This window comes from Eurytemora carolleeae, unplaced genomic scaffold (genome assembly GCF_000591075.1).
Source record: "Eurytemora carolleeae unplaced genomic scaffold, Eaff_2.0 scaffold360, whole genome shotgun sequence".
NCBI classification, from domain to species: Eukaryota; Metazoa; Arthropoda; class Copepoda; order Calanoida; family Temoridae; genus Eurytemora; species Eurytemora carolleeae.
Window position 1 is genome coordinate 207,998 of NW_019396302.1, and position 15,769 is coordinate 223,766.

Here is a 15,769-nt window from a genome sequence, read left to right on the forward strand (position 1 = left end):
TCAGAATTAGTTTTTTTAAATTATTAGTTAACGACGACATAAAATGTAAAAATATTCTACAATAAAATACAGACGTCATGTTTAGGAACATTTTGAGAAAATAAAAATCAATCTTATCATCAAAAATAAGTAATCTTGTTCAATTATTAGTTTCTATTATCTCATTATTCTAGTTTCTCGTTATTCACAAAGATGTTCGCAGATTTTCTATAACTATTATTGAAAAGACGACATTTAAAGAATTTGAAGAAATGTGCGAATTAATTCAAAGAAAATTAGAAATTCAATATAATAATGAAAACGAAATAATCGATTTTAGCATTGATTTATTGACAAATTTCTTTTGTGAAATATGTTCCTAGCCACCTAATTAGATTACTGTATAATTTTTACTTTATTTTTCGTTGATGTCGTTATTTAATAATTAAAAAAAAAAACTAATTCTGAAAGCGTATCCACCCCAAAATCAGGAGTTTTGAACGTCGAATTTGCGCTCAAACTCAGGATTTACAGATCTTTAAAAAGTGAAATATGTCTCAAATGAATCCTAAAGAAGTTTTCGACAACACTGCACACTCAGTTCAATACCTTACATAGCCGGTCACTCCCTTTAACAAAGAATAATACCCCACAACGATCTCAGTCACTTCAATTTAAGACATAATTTGTTTGTCTCGCTTGAACTCCTAAATTGTTTCTGAACCAGAAATCCGCAAGTTACTTCAAAGATAAACCCATTAAGGGAATCTGATATATTCTTGTTAACTTGTGGTACACTTTGCCACACGTTAAACAATGAAATTACGTCTCCATCAATCTCTTAACAAATGTCCGAGCATTTTATTTAACAATTCATTAAATATGATTGTAAATGCCGTGATGCAGTGTAGAATTTTACAATATACAAACAACTAAAGCTTCGAATATCAACTAAGTGAATAAATCAGTCCAACATGCTTCCCTACAAACATGACTCATGGATGATGAGGCCGGGACGGGAGGGGGGGTCGCACTTGATAAGGAGGCTGGGGAGGTCTAGACGACGAGGCTTGGGGTAAGTTTAAAAAAGGGTGATGTAACCAGTGAACACAACACAGATATTTATACTATTTCTCCTAGGTCGTAAGTAAAAGACATTGTTATGATTCTATCATAAAATAAAAATAAGACATATCAATAAATAAATTTTAGTTAATAAGTTTATGTGATTCAAATTGTTTTTTTTTAGATAAATAGGTCGTCAGATGTTAAAATGTCGTCTGACTTGTGACAAATATGTCGCTGAAATCTATAGTTGAATAAAAGGGTTGAATCAGATCAACTGTTTCAATAATATTAAATATATCCAGTACGATGCACTATCAAACATTATTAAGCACTTGAGCAGAATTTGATTTGATAACATGGAATGATAATTAAGGAATGTGCATGCATTGTATTAGTTTTTACATTTTCTTAAAGTTTTGTTTTCATAAGGAACAGATGTGAACTTCTTTAAAGGGAGTGACCAGCTATGTAAAGTAGTTGAACTGAGTATGCAGCGTTGTGGAAAACTTCTTTCGGATTCATTTGAGACATATTAAACTTTTTAAAGATCTGTAAATCTTGAGTTTGAGCGCAAATTCGACGTTTAAAACTCCTACTTTGGGGGTAGATACGTTTTCAGAATTAGTTTTTTTTTTTAATTATTAAATAAAGACAACGAAAAATAAAGTAAAAAATATACAGTACTCTAATTAGATGGCTAGGAACATATTTCACAAAAGAAATTTGTCAATAAATCAATGCTAAAACCGATTATTTCGTTTTCATTATTATATTGAATTTCTAATTTTCTTTGAATTTATTCGCAGATTTCTTCAAATTCTTTAAATGTCGTCTTTTCAATAATAATTATAGAAAATCTGCGAACATCTTTGTGAATAATACGTGTAATATGTCTCAAATGAATCCTAAAGAAGTTTTCGACAACGATGCGTACTCAGTTCAAATACCTTACATAGCCGGTCACTCCCTTTAATAAACTGCAGAATATCATCGAAATAGTAAACAAGAATATCAATATTTTCTTTTTTTTGCGAAGCCTTTTTTTCAGAAATTTATTTGTCCAAATCCAGATTATTTCTTTAAAAACGGTGTTTTTAAGTTAATTGATTATCATTTGTTGTTAGACTAATGTATTTCATATAATTATAATGTATCTTATCAATAAATATAAACAAGTAACCTCTTTTTAGGTGTTTGAATTGCTGGTCCGAACATAACTCATTAACCGTGGACGGATTTAATTTAGGAAACCACGGGAACATTTTTGAATAAGCGAGGTTTGCTTTTATTTAGAGTTTATTTTCCAGGCAAAGCCGGGTTTCCATACTAGAAATATATCTTTATGTATTCTTGATTTTTTTTAAACTTTAAATACCTGAACAATGACTAACTTGAACAAAAATTATGTATAATAGAAAGTATGATACAAGGTTCAGTCAAAACTGTGCTATGACTAATTTTCAGAAAGCAGTACACATGTTTGTAAACAGAATACACAAACTGGAATATTTGTATTTAGGAAATTCAAGAAAACAGGGACAATTTAGTTCAGAATATTCAAAATTATTGATCATTTTACAAGCACTATAGTTTGATTTTGAAAATTTGTATAGATACAATTGTAGAATTTAAAAAGTTACAAAGCAGATATTTAAAGAATTTTCTGAATTTGGGAAATTAGTTTCAGCATTTATTAGAGTATTCACTCATCCATGAAGTGCATTCAGCCATATCTAAACTATTCGCCCATCCCTGAAGCGCATTCACCCATATCTAAACAAATCGCCCATCCCTGAAGCGCATTTAACCATATCTAAACTATTCGCCCATCCCTAAAGCGAATTCACCCATATCTAAACTATTGGCCCATTCATGAAGCGCATTCACCCATATATAAACTATTCGCCCATCCCTGAAGCGCATTTAACCATATCTAAACTATTCGCCCATCCCTAAAGCGCATTCACCCATATCTAAACTATTCGCCTATCCCTGAAGCGCATTTAACCATATCTAAACTATTCGCCCATCTCTGAAGCGCATTCACCCATTTCTAAACTATTCGCCCACCCCTGAAGCGCATTTACCCATATCTAAACTATTCGCCCATCCCTAAAGCGCATTCACCCATATCTAAACTATTCGCCTATCCCTGAAACGCATTTAACCATATCTAAACTATTCGCCCATCTCTGAAGCGCATTTACCCATATCTAAACTATTCGCCCATCCCTAAAGCGCATTCACCCATATCTAAACTATTCGCCTATCCCTGAAGCGCATTTACCCATATCTAAACTATTGGCCCATCCATGAAGCGCATTTACCCATATCTAAACTATTCGCCCATCCATGAAGCGCATTTACCCATATCTAAACTATTCGCCCATCCATGAAGCGCATTTACCCATATCTAAACTATTGGCCCATTCATGAAGCGCATATACCCATATCTAAACTATTCGCCCATCCATGAAGCGTATTTACCCATATCTAAACTATTCGCCCATCCATGAAGCGTATTTACCCATATCTAAACTATTCGCCCATCCATGAAGCGTATTTACCCATATCTAAACTATTCGCCCATCCATGAAGCGCATTTACCCATATCTAAACTATTCGCCCATCCATATTTACCCATATCTAAACTATTCGCCCATCCATGAAGCGCATTTACCCGGCCATATCTAAACTATTCGCCCATCCTTACTTGCTAAGTTGTGGATATATGCATTATGTAATCAATAAATGTAATTATGGGGTTGATAAACCACAATCAAGATTGCACCAGAATTTTCTTGAAATTAGAAAGAAAATATTACGCGAACAGAACTAAAGCTTAAGATCAACGCCCGTATGGACCACTCATAACCCACATTTGTTTTACATAAAGTGTACCTTTTTACATTTGCTTGAGCTTTAATTATATTCGTCTAGTGCAATGTGAAACTAAAATAATGTAAAATTTATTTTGTAAATTTACCTAAGAATGTGAGCAAACTTTTTCTCCCAATTCTTGCACTTTTTGCAATTATAACAAGACATATGGACACGTTATTTACAAAATTAACTATGCGAACGAAAATCCCAAATAAATAAACGTTTAATTTTCTTTTTTAAACAAATAACGTTGTATGAAGGTTTACAAAGCGGTTTAAGACTAAAGCAGAAATATAATGTTACGCTTGAACAAATATTGCACTGCCTGTGGTGCAACCTGTACATTACATTTGGAAACCAGAGTTTAGAAATTCAGGGACCAGCTTTAAGAAATAACGAGAAGTAGTTAAACAACGTTGACTTAGCTGAACCAGTTCTCTAGTGGGACCGTTCAAGTTGAAGATACGTAGTTCAACTACTTCTCTTGTGGGACCATTCAAGTTGAAGAGACGTAGTTCTACTACTTCTCTTGTGGGACCGTTCAAGTTGAAGAGACGTAGTTCTACTACTTCTCTAGTGGGACCGTTCAAGTTAAAGAGACGTAGTTCAACTACTACGTTAGTGGGGCCGTTCAAGTTAAAGAGACGTAGTTCAACTACTTCTCTAGTGGGACCGTTCAAGTTAAAGAGACGTAGTTCAACTACTTCTCTAGTGGGACCATTCAAGTTAAAGAGACGTAGTTCAACTACTACGTTAGTGGGGCCGTTCAAGTTGAAGAGACGTAGTTTTACTACTTCTTTAGTGGGGCCGTTCAAGTTGAAGAGACGTAGTTCCTTCTTTAGTGGGGCCGTTCAAGTTGAAGAGACGTAGTTCAACTACTTCTCTAGTGGGACCGTTCAAGTTTAAGATACGTAGTTCAACTACTTCTCTAATGGGACCGTTCAAGTTAAAGAGACGTAGTTCAACTACTTCTTTAGTGGGACCATTCAAGTTAAAGAGACGTAGTTCAACTACTACGTTAGTGGGGCCGTTCAAGTTGAAGAGACGTAGTTTTACTACTTCTTTAGTGGGGCCGTTCAAGTTGAAGAGACGTAGTTCTACTACTTCTTTAGTGGGGCCGTTCAAGTTGAAGAGACGTAGTTCAACTACTTCTTTAGTGGAACTGTTCAAGTTAAAGAGACGTATTTCAACTACTTCGCTAGTGGGTTCGTTTAAGTTAAAGAGACACAGTTTTAATATATATCAAAAATGGATTCGGACATTAAAACATGTAGCTGCATTTTCTAATATGGCAAATTGTAATATAAGTCCTAAAAATTGGCACTAAAATGTCCTTAAAATTAAAAGAATCTAGGATCACAGTCCTATCATTTTCTAAGACTAAACAGAAACGTCTACGTATAAAAGTAATCTAGGTGAAAAAGTCCTGGTTGTAAACATACTAACATAATAACATAATATACCAATACATGCAGTACAACAGGACTGCAGGAAAATTTCTTTCTCTAAAGCTGTGAATTTATTTGACTTCCTAGGTTATGGTGAATATACCCTTGGATTTTTGAAGAAAAATAAGATAACAAATTTACTCAATCAAACCAACGTTGAAAACTTTAAACTGTCATAACTCATCACTTTCACAATTTGTGCGCTATACACAATATACATCTTATTGGTGTCCATTGATTAGAAATCTTACGTAGATTTCAAAAATGTCCACAAATATAAAAAAGAACCACGATAAGAGCATTATTAGTAAGTAAAACTCTAAAATTATTTTATTCTTTTTTTCATTTTATCAAAGTTCGACAATATTTATTTCCGCTCATTTGTATCTTTCTTTTCTTTATTTCGTCTCTTCTCTTTTAATTTTTTTTAATTTTTGTTTTTCTTATTAAAATTGATCTTTCAATGGTTAACTAAACAAAATTGAAAGAAATTGAGTCATTGCCACAAACTCAAATTTTCTAATCCCTATCTCTTTCCAACCTGATAGTGTAAACCTTGGATATTTCAAGCTTAAATTATTTGATTTGACAGAATTCATAGTTTGAAATATACAAGACACCTACGACTTACGAAGGATAGATGGTTATATTGTAGAAGAATAGATGGTTCTATTGTTTTTGATAAGATGGTTATATTGTACGAGGATATATGGTTTTATTGTAGAAGGATAGATGGTTATATTGTAGGAGAATAGATGGTTCTATTGTAGTTGATACGATGGCTATATTGTAAGAGAATACATTGTTATATTGTAGAAGGATATATGGTTATATTGTAGTAGAATAGATGGTTTTATTGTATTTGATAAGATGGCTATATTGTAAGAGTATACATTGTTATATTGTAGAAGGATAGATGGTTATATTGTAGGAGAATAGATGGTTCTATTGTAGTTTATACGATGGCTATATTGTACGAGGATACATGGTTATATTGTACGAGGACATATGGTTATATTGTAGAAGAATAGATGGTTTTATTGTAGTTGATAAGATGGCTATATTGTAAGAGTATACATTGTTATATTGTAGGAGAATAGATAGTTATAGTAGAAGATATTGTTATATTGTTTATAACAAATTGTTATAGTTAAAGATAGATAGTATGAGTAAATGGTTTTAAAATATTTGCTGCCAATCGCAAGCGTGCAATTCTGAGCTGTACTTTTTAAAATGAACAGATAGACAGATAGACACGACACATAATAAATGGAAACATGTATATAGATATATCAAGATAGACGGATAGAAAGATAGACAAATGTATATAGATATATCAAGATAAAAATTATAATTCTTCATACCATTATCCTACAATCAAATCACACGTCCACTTTTTGCCCAACAAGAAAGGTGCAATTTTGCGCGTGGTTCAGAGTTTGTGTCTGTGAACAGAGTGAGTACAAAATTTTGGAAAGGGAAGGGGGGGTTCAAAAAGAGGTAAGGTTAAACCATTGTGTACATGCGCGGGGGCGGTGGCGGGGTCGTAATATGTAAAAGAGTTATTAGGGGTTGTAGATATGAAAATGAGAAGGGGGAGGGGGAGGGGGAGGGGGGAGGGGGAGGAGGGAGGGAGGAGGGGTTGTTTTAAAGTCTAAACAAGATTTGCAAGATAATATAGTATTTGATTCCGGAATAATTCTTAATTTTTTAAAACTCTACTTAAGGAAACTTAAAAATATGGAACTCAGTTTAGTTGTTAGTCAATGTTAGTACTTGACATGATTCCAACAACTTGATTTTTTAATTCAACTGGTTTAACTAGTCGCATGTGCTCAATTTTCAAATATCCTTGATCATAATTTTCTTAAATTGATTGATTGATTGATTGATTGATGTTCCACACGCTATACATTTATTGCAAGAGCTACAAAAACCAAGATTTAAGATCAGAGAGAGAAGGAGGAGGAGGAAACAAGAAGGGAGGACATTGAAAATTGTAAAGTAGTAAAAGTAGGGGGTAAAGTAGAGTAACAGAGAGTAAAGGAAGGTAAAGCAGGGTAAAGGAGGGTAATTAAAGGTGGATAAAGGAGGGTAAATAATAAATAGATGAATAAAAAAGAGAAAAAAAAGTGCTACCGGAAAAAAAAGATGACTTCAAGTTTACAGAATAAAATTTCAAAAAGAGGATTTGAGAAAAAAACAAGCAAAAACTATGAAAAAACTTAGCGAAAAGTGGACAGGTAAGAATAATAAATAAGATTCCAGAAAGCATAGGTGGAAGGAAGGAAAGAACGATGAATGAATGAATGATTTTTAATAGATGATATATAGAATGTAAATTTATCAAACCTCTCAGCACTAACTGATAAACCATTCTTTTCAATTTCTATCTGTCTATCTGCAGCTATCTATCCATCTATCGATTTACCTATCTTTATATTTATCTATAACTGTGCATCTATAATCTATCTATTTTTATATCTTTCTAACTAGCTATATGTCTATCTGTTTATTTATCTTTCTGTATATCTATCTATCTGTTTATTTATCTTTCTGTATATCTATCTATCTTGCTATCTATGTCAAGCATACCTTAGTGTATTCTGTATAAAGTATATCCACTAAAATAGCATTCATCTATCTATCTATCTACGTACCTCTTTGCATAAAAAAAAACTCTGTTCGATTAAAGGGGAGGGGGCTTGAAATCCCCCCCCCACCCTATAATTGTGTTGTCAACTGATAAATTTGAATATGGTTATTCATTAGTCCGAGTCCGAATTTAATGAATTTGAGCCGCGTCTCATATTCGCCAATTTAAGCCGCGGCTCAAATTATTTAAATTCGGACTCCGATTAAAGATTGGGATCTGAATATCTATGGATTTCGTATTTTTTTTTAAATGGATAAGACAATTTTTTTAAGTTCTGTTTTATTTTTTTTAGATTTTCTTTTGGTGACAAACCTGAGAATAAACTTCTAAAACGTGTTATATTCAAATTCAATTCATGATTCGCGTTTATCACATGTTTCTGTAAAAAGACAAATTCTTATTTCCATGAAGCTAATTTTACTAATTATTAATCTATTCATCATTAATCTTATTACCCCCACTACCACCTCCTTTATGATAACCACAACCTCCTCTTCCCACGCACTTTATTTTTTGCCCCCTCTCTCCTCCTCCCCCCTCCCCTTCTCAAATATTAGTTTATATTAATTAACAGAACTAGTTAAGATAAATATTCTGAATCAGCCGCCTTTTCATGCTCCGTTCAACTCACTCGTTAATTTCAGAGAGAACATTTCTCACAGGCATTCACAGCAGTCACTTTCTTAAACACACACACACACACCCCTACTCACGCACCTTGTATCCTTGTATCCTTGTATCCTTGTATCCTTGTATCCTTGTATCTTTTTATCTTGTATCCTTGTATCCTTGTATCCTTGTATCCTTGTATCCTTGTATCCTTGTATCCGTGTATCCTTGTATCCTTGTATCCTTATATCCTTGTATCCGTGTATCCTTGTATCCTTGTATCCTTGTATCCTTGTATCCGTGTATCCGTGTATCCTTGTATCCTTGTATCCTTGTATCCTTGTATCCTTGTATCCTTGTATCCTTGTATCCTTGTATCCTTGTATCCTTGTATCCTTGTATCCTTGTATCCTTGTATCCTTGTATCCCTGTATCCTTGCATCCCTATATCCTTGTATCTACACTATTATCCTATTACTAGTTTAGTATCATTAATCAAGAATTATGATGCTCTAGGATTATCATAATTCTTGTTAATGATAAATAACTATAAGCTGTGAGATGTCTGCTAGAAGATTTAAATTATCTATAAATATATATATATATTATTGATGTTAACTATAGCTGGCCAAACGGCTGGACAAAATTGGCCGAAATTTGTTGAGGGAATCCATTGGTAACGTAACCAGGGGGAGACATAGGCTAAAAAAATTGTTTGAAATTTTTTATACTCTTTTGGCAACGCCGGGCACTTCAGCTAGTATATATATACATATATATTTGTGCATGGGCTTGTCAAAAATAAAATCTAACCTAAATAAGAGAAGAATTATCTTATAAGATGTGATCGCAAATATATAAGTGCTATATTTAGATTAGATGAACAAGACAGTTGTTCGAAACTTATTTATCCCCTACAAAAAATACAGGGTTACAAGGTTGAAACTTCATAGACGCTTTACAGAATTTATCCAGACCAGTTTTTAGTCTTGGTTCTCACCCACTTAAATCTTGTTTCTCTCTTTTCCAGATTGCTTAGTTTATCATTGAAAGGAAAACTATCAAATTAAACCTTCAAATTGTTCTATTTAATTAGTTTAAGGTCGTCATTGAAGTCTCGATCTTTGTGTGTAATCCTGTATGTGAACGTGAGACGTGGCAAAGTTTGATGGTCAGTTTGTTCAGAGAAGAGAAGTTTCCAATAAATTTTCAAAAATTGAGAAATCTGTTAAATACTTTTTGTAATTATGCCGTAAATCGTTTTTTAAAAATCCGACATGAAACGTCAGTAAGTCTAATGGGAAAGATTGTCACCCAATAAAAAGCTGCGAAGCATCCTGTAATCCCTGTGCATATATATATATATATATCTGGGCAGATATATATATATATATATATATATATATCTGTCTATACTTTAATACTATATGAGTAGACACAAAAAGCATGAGTTAAAGCTCCTGAACGCTCCAGGGCTCCTCTGCTCCAGGGGTTCTTAAACAAGGGAGATTCATCCAGTCATACATTGTAATAAAGGTCAGCATCAGCCTTAATATGCTGAGACATACTTCATGTATTCTAGGCCAAAACCAGTACAGGGTGTAAGCATTTATACACGGGGTTAATTATATACAGAGGAAAGGGGACATTCTGATTTGAGTTACAGAAAAAGGAAAAGGAATGGTTGAATAGGTTTAGATTAGATGAGAAGAGGAATGGTTGGATAGATTTAGATTAGATGAGAAGAGGAATGGTTGGATAGATTTAGATTAGATGAGAAGAGGAATGGTTGGATAGGTTCAGATTAGANGTGGATGGGATAAGCTGAAAAATTGGGTAGTGTATGAGGGGATCGAGAGGATGGGATGAGGGGATCGAGAGGATGGGATGAGGGTATCGAGGGGAAGAAAAGAAGAAAAAGAAGGTTAAAGAATGGGTGAAATGAGGGGAAAAGATTGGTTGAGGTGACACAATAATGGGATGAGAGGAAAAAATGGGATGACATGAAAAATGGGTGGAATAAGGAGAAAGAATGGGATGAGGTCACGAATGGGTGGAATGCTGTGAGAGGATGAGTTTTGGAATAAGAGGGGGAATTGTTTGAATGAGGAGGAACGGATGGTATGAAGGGTTAGGTTGGAATGAGGGGGGAGAATGGGATGAGGGGAACAGATGGAATGAGGAGACGAATGGGTGGTTTGAGGGGGAATGGATGGGGTGATGCCATTAAATGTTCTGGGCCGATGTAGGAAAGGATGAAATGAGATAACGAATGGGTGGGATGAGGGGAAAGGATGGGATGAGGGGAAAGGATGGGATGAGGGGAAAAGTTGGGATGAGGGGAAGGGATGGAATACTTGAGATGGAGAAAGGGAGGGATAATTAAATAGGGTTGCAATAAGAAAGAGAATGGTTGGATGAGGGGAAGGAATGGAATAAAAAATGGAAGAGTTAGGATGATAGGAAAGAATGAAGAATTAACTGTAAAACGTAAAAATATTAAATCCTAAATTGACGGGCTTTTTGCAAGCAAAATTAATTTTTAAAAATTATAGGATCATTTTTAATTTAAAACGTTATTAACAATGTTTGGGGTGATCTTTTCGTTAAAATATTGAAAAATTGCAACTTGTAAAACCAAGACAAATAAAGCATCTTGAAATAACTTACAAAATTGAAACAATGGTTGCAAACAAATAATCCATCAAGGATGGATTTAACGATAACATTTGCACGCAGATCCAGGATCTGAAAATAATCCTAGGAGACACACTGAAATATACATTACTGGTTCGATTTTGTGACCTCCTACTACCTCTAGTTTTGATTATACGCTCAAGTTACAGAGAAAAGAACATTTATCTCGTTACATAATAGAAATTAAATTTGCATTATTTTCCTTCTCAATATCTTTACAACAAGAGGAGTAAAATTATAAGATTTAAATTTGCCGTGAAATTAACCTTAGTTTGACGTGAAGAGATAAGTAAATATATAAACAAAAGACCAGTGTCGGCTGCACAGTATGATCTGCTGGTCCTGGGGTGGTGAATAGATGGAAAATATGCAGGAATCAGACAGACATCATACACAACAAACACACAATCTATGAATAAATTTGGCTTGTCTGTTTGTGTGTTTGTGTCCAATAAACGTAAGAACGGCTTATCCAATTTGTCTTATTTTTTTTCGTGGCCAGACACATGAAGGTTTATGCCTGGTCAAAATGTTAACATTTCCTATTTTTGAAAATCCACCAATTTAAACAGAAGAATTCGTGACTTAAAAAACATCAGTTCAAAAGCTAAAATTCTTAACAGAAAAAGGAGTGCGAACCTCCGATTAAGAATAATTAATATTAATTTTTAGCTACAATGATAACCAGAACTCTCTAAGAGGAAGACGACGTTATAGCAATACTTAAGTGTTTTTGATGTTGTTACAAAGCTAATAGTTTTACAAGACTATTTAAACTCATAACTTGATTCTAATAGTCGTCTTCCTATTCCAGAGTTTTCTGGGGATTACTGTAGAAAAATTTGAATATCGTCTTTATCCTTGATCAGAGAAAAAGTTTTAACGATAACCGTTGTGAATCGGACATGCCATTTTATAGATGGAGTTTCCCTAGATATTACGTTTATCGTTCCTCTAGTTACATGTCGTCACTAATAACTTCTTATTGGAGTGTTAACCTGTGGTAAGTTCTCTGTGTGGTCCTGACTAGATTTTATACTCTTAAATAAAGGGTTTATTATAATAAGGGGTGGTGTTTATAGCCTGTTTATTACCACTCAACATTAGTCCAGGGGGTTCAAAATATAACCTTATAAACATGAAACCAGGACCATGCTTCATATATTCATTTACAGGGTAAGGTATTTTCCTAAATGCATTTCCCAAGGGCGACTTCCCAAGTGACAATTTTCGGCAACTTCCCAAAGGTTCAGTTAGGCCCTTCTGAGGCGACGCAGGCTACAGATTGGGCCGGGCGCTGCGGCTAGGATTCGCTAGGGTGGCCGAGCGCTGCGACTAGAACATGCTAGGGGGCCGAGCTCTGCGGTAAGAACAGTCTTGAGAAGTTGCCCCTTGAGAAATTGAACAGTAGGAAAGTTTCCATTTTGAAATAGTTGCCACTTGGTAAAAAGCCTTTGGGAAAGTAAATTATATCTTCCTTTATGAGTTAAATTTTTGAGGAAATTGTAAAAAAATGAAAAATTATATTTTCCAAAAAAAATTGACCAAAACAGCTTTTTCATATTTTTTCATTTTTGGCTTTTTATGATTTCAATGTTTTACAAACTATAATACTTGTCCAGTTGTCACCCAAAGACATGGTATGCGGAGTAATGGGTTAAATCTAAATATTTCGTGCATCTTACAATAATTTTCTTCTTTCCATCTATCCGTCATGTAGCTGGCTTGATTGATTTATTGATTTGCACGCAGTATCACGCACGCACACATCGCAAAAACAAGAATTTTTCCAGCTCATATGGGCGCTAAGTTTTATCGCTGACGCTTTACCAGATAGTACTCTCTCGTAAATCTGGTTTAATAGATGTTCGTCGAGCTGTCTAGCTGTCTAGTCGTCTAGCTGTCTAGCCGTCTAGCTGTCTAGCTGTCTGGCTGTCATGCTGTCCTGTCAAGCTGTCTAGCACTGTAGTTGTCTAGCTGTCTAACTGTTAACTTTCTTTAAATTAAGTTGTCTATAGCTACCTATCTGTCTAGATGTCTAGATATAGATGTCTATCCGTCTACCTGTCTAGAAGTCTTTATGTCTAGCTGTTAAGCTTTCTAGCTGTCTAGCTGTCAACTGTCAGCTTATCATCCCGTCTAGTTGTAAATTTATTTATCTAGTTTTCGAAACTGTCTAGCTAGAGCTAAACTAATCTGTCATCTGTCAGACATCATTCTGTCAGATTGTCTAACTGTCCTATATTTAATTAATTTCTCAAATATTCTATTTAAAATTACTCCTAAAAAGTAAGGAGAAAAACTCACGATATCTAAATAACATTATATTAATTCTAATTCTAATTAAAATATTTCTGTTTTGTAAATAAAAACAGAATTAATTGTTCAATAATTTATTGATTTATTGCATGGGGTTATCCAGGAACCTTTAAATAATACCCCCCCCCCCCCCCCCTTCTTCTGAGCATATAAAGTATGACATGTATGTTGATAAAGTAGGGTTGACTGATATGCTTAGTATATGCATGACTGTTCTGCTATTTAGATTTTCCTGATAAACTGCTGAATCCAACTTGTCAACTAGTATTCTTTATTGGGCGTACTCAATAATACTACGCAGTGCACAGACTAGGGTACAGTCAGAATAAACAAAATCAGAACTCAATAAATAAAAAATTGGGATTTCCATAATTTTTTGAAAGACTTTACACACTAGCATTATTTTATTATAAATTGCAATGCCAAAGAGTTATTCAAACCTACTGTTTTTGAGTATGAAGAAAAATAACATAATGGGGTGTACAGTGTACGATGTACAGTGTACATTGCCCATTTCCCCAGAGCCCGAAATTTAAAAGAGTATCGTTGAACGAAACTCCCGAGTTTCCTTTTTGGGGTCTTGGCAATTGTGTAGATTTTGATTTAAGAAATTTTAAAAAATGAAGAGTATGAAGAAACTTAATAAAATAATATTTCACAACAAAAATATTGATATCCACAAAACTGCCTAACCCCAATCTTGAAACCCGGGTTTCAAAACTGGTTTTCATAACGATACCCTGTCTTAAGTTTTGGGCTCTGTTGGGATTACATTTTTTTCGAGGTAAAATTATCAAAGATCGAAGTCTAGAAGGGTTGTTTACTATTTAAAAAAACAAATGATATTTAAAGGAACTGAGTTTTTGACACAAACTCAAATTTTCTAATGTGTATCTTTGCAGCCTGATGGTTCAAATCTTTAATATTTCAAACTCATTTGATCTAACAGACTTCATAGTTTTAAATATATAGGGTCTTCGACATTGGGTTGTAAAGATATAGGGATTAGAAGAAAGAGTTTGTGGCAATAACTCAAATACTTTGCGGAATCAGTAACACATCTAAGACCTTTTCCGTCTCTCAAAAAGGCCCATAATTTATTTATTATTTATTTATTTAATTACATGTATGATGTATGCAATAAATAATCTGTATAAGTATTTGATCAGTACAAGACAACACAGCTTTTAGCCTGTGTTTATAATTCTAACTTGGGTAAAGAGTATGTTTTCCTACAGGAGAAAAATCTCTTAATTTCAAATTAGATTATTTATGTAACTCCACTGCACCCTAATGCTTTTTGTACAGTGCACACAGATAGGAATTTTTCCTTTTTTTTGAGAAATTCAAAGAGATCTTGTTTTTAAATCTTGTAAATTGTAGAAAAAAAATTCTTCTGAAAATAGTTATTTTTATTAGAACTTATATTTACTATTGAATAATAAAATAGAAATCCTGAAAACCAAAACCGTTCAACAAAATCAGAATACGGACAAGGAAGTTTGTTTAAACTAGAAGCTGCCAAAACCCTTTTTCAAAATCCTTTAGAATTCTCACCAGGAATCCTCGGCCAATTTATTCTGAAAGAAAGACATGAATAATTTATAGGTTTACACTGTACACTGTACACAGCTATACATCATGACAGGAGGGGTAGATAGACAACCAGATAGATAAACAACCAGATATATAGTTTTAAGCAGGTAGATAGACAAACAGATAGATAGACAAGCAGATAGATAAACAACCAAATATATAGTTAAGCAGATAGATAGACAACCAGATATATAGTTAAGCAGATAGAAATGCAAGCAGATAGATAGACAAGCAGACAGCTAGACAACCAGATATATAGTTAAGCAGATAGATAGACAACCAGATGGATAAACAACCAGATATAAAGTTAAGCAGATAGATAGACAAGCAGATAGATAACAAACCAGATAGATAAACAACCAGATACATAGTTAAGCAGATAGATAGACAAGCAGATAGAAACGCAAGCAGATAGTTAGACAAACAGATATATAGAGAAGGATATAGATAAACAAGCAGATAGATAGAAATGCAAGCAGATAGATAGACAAGCAAATAGATAGCCAAGCAGATA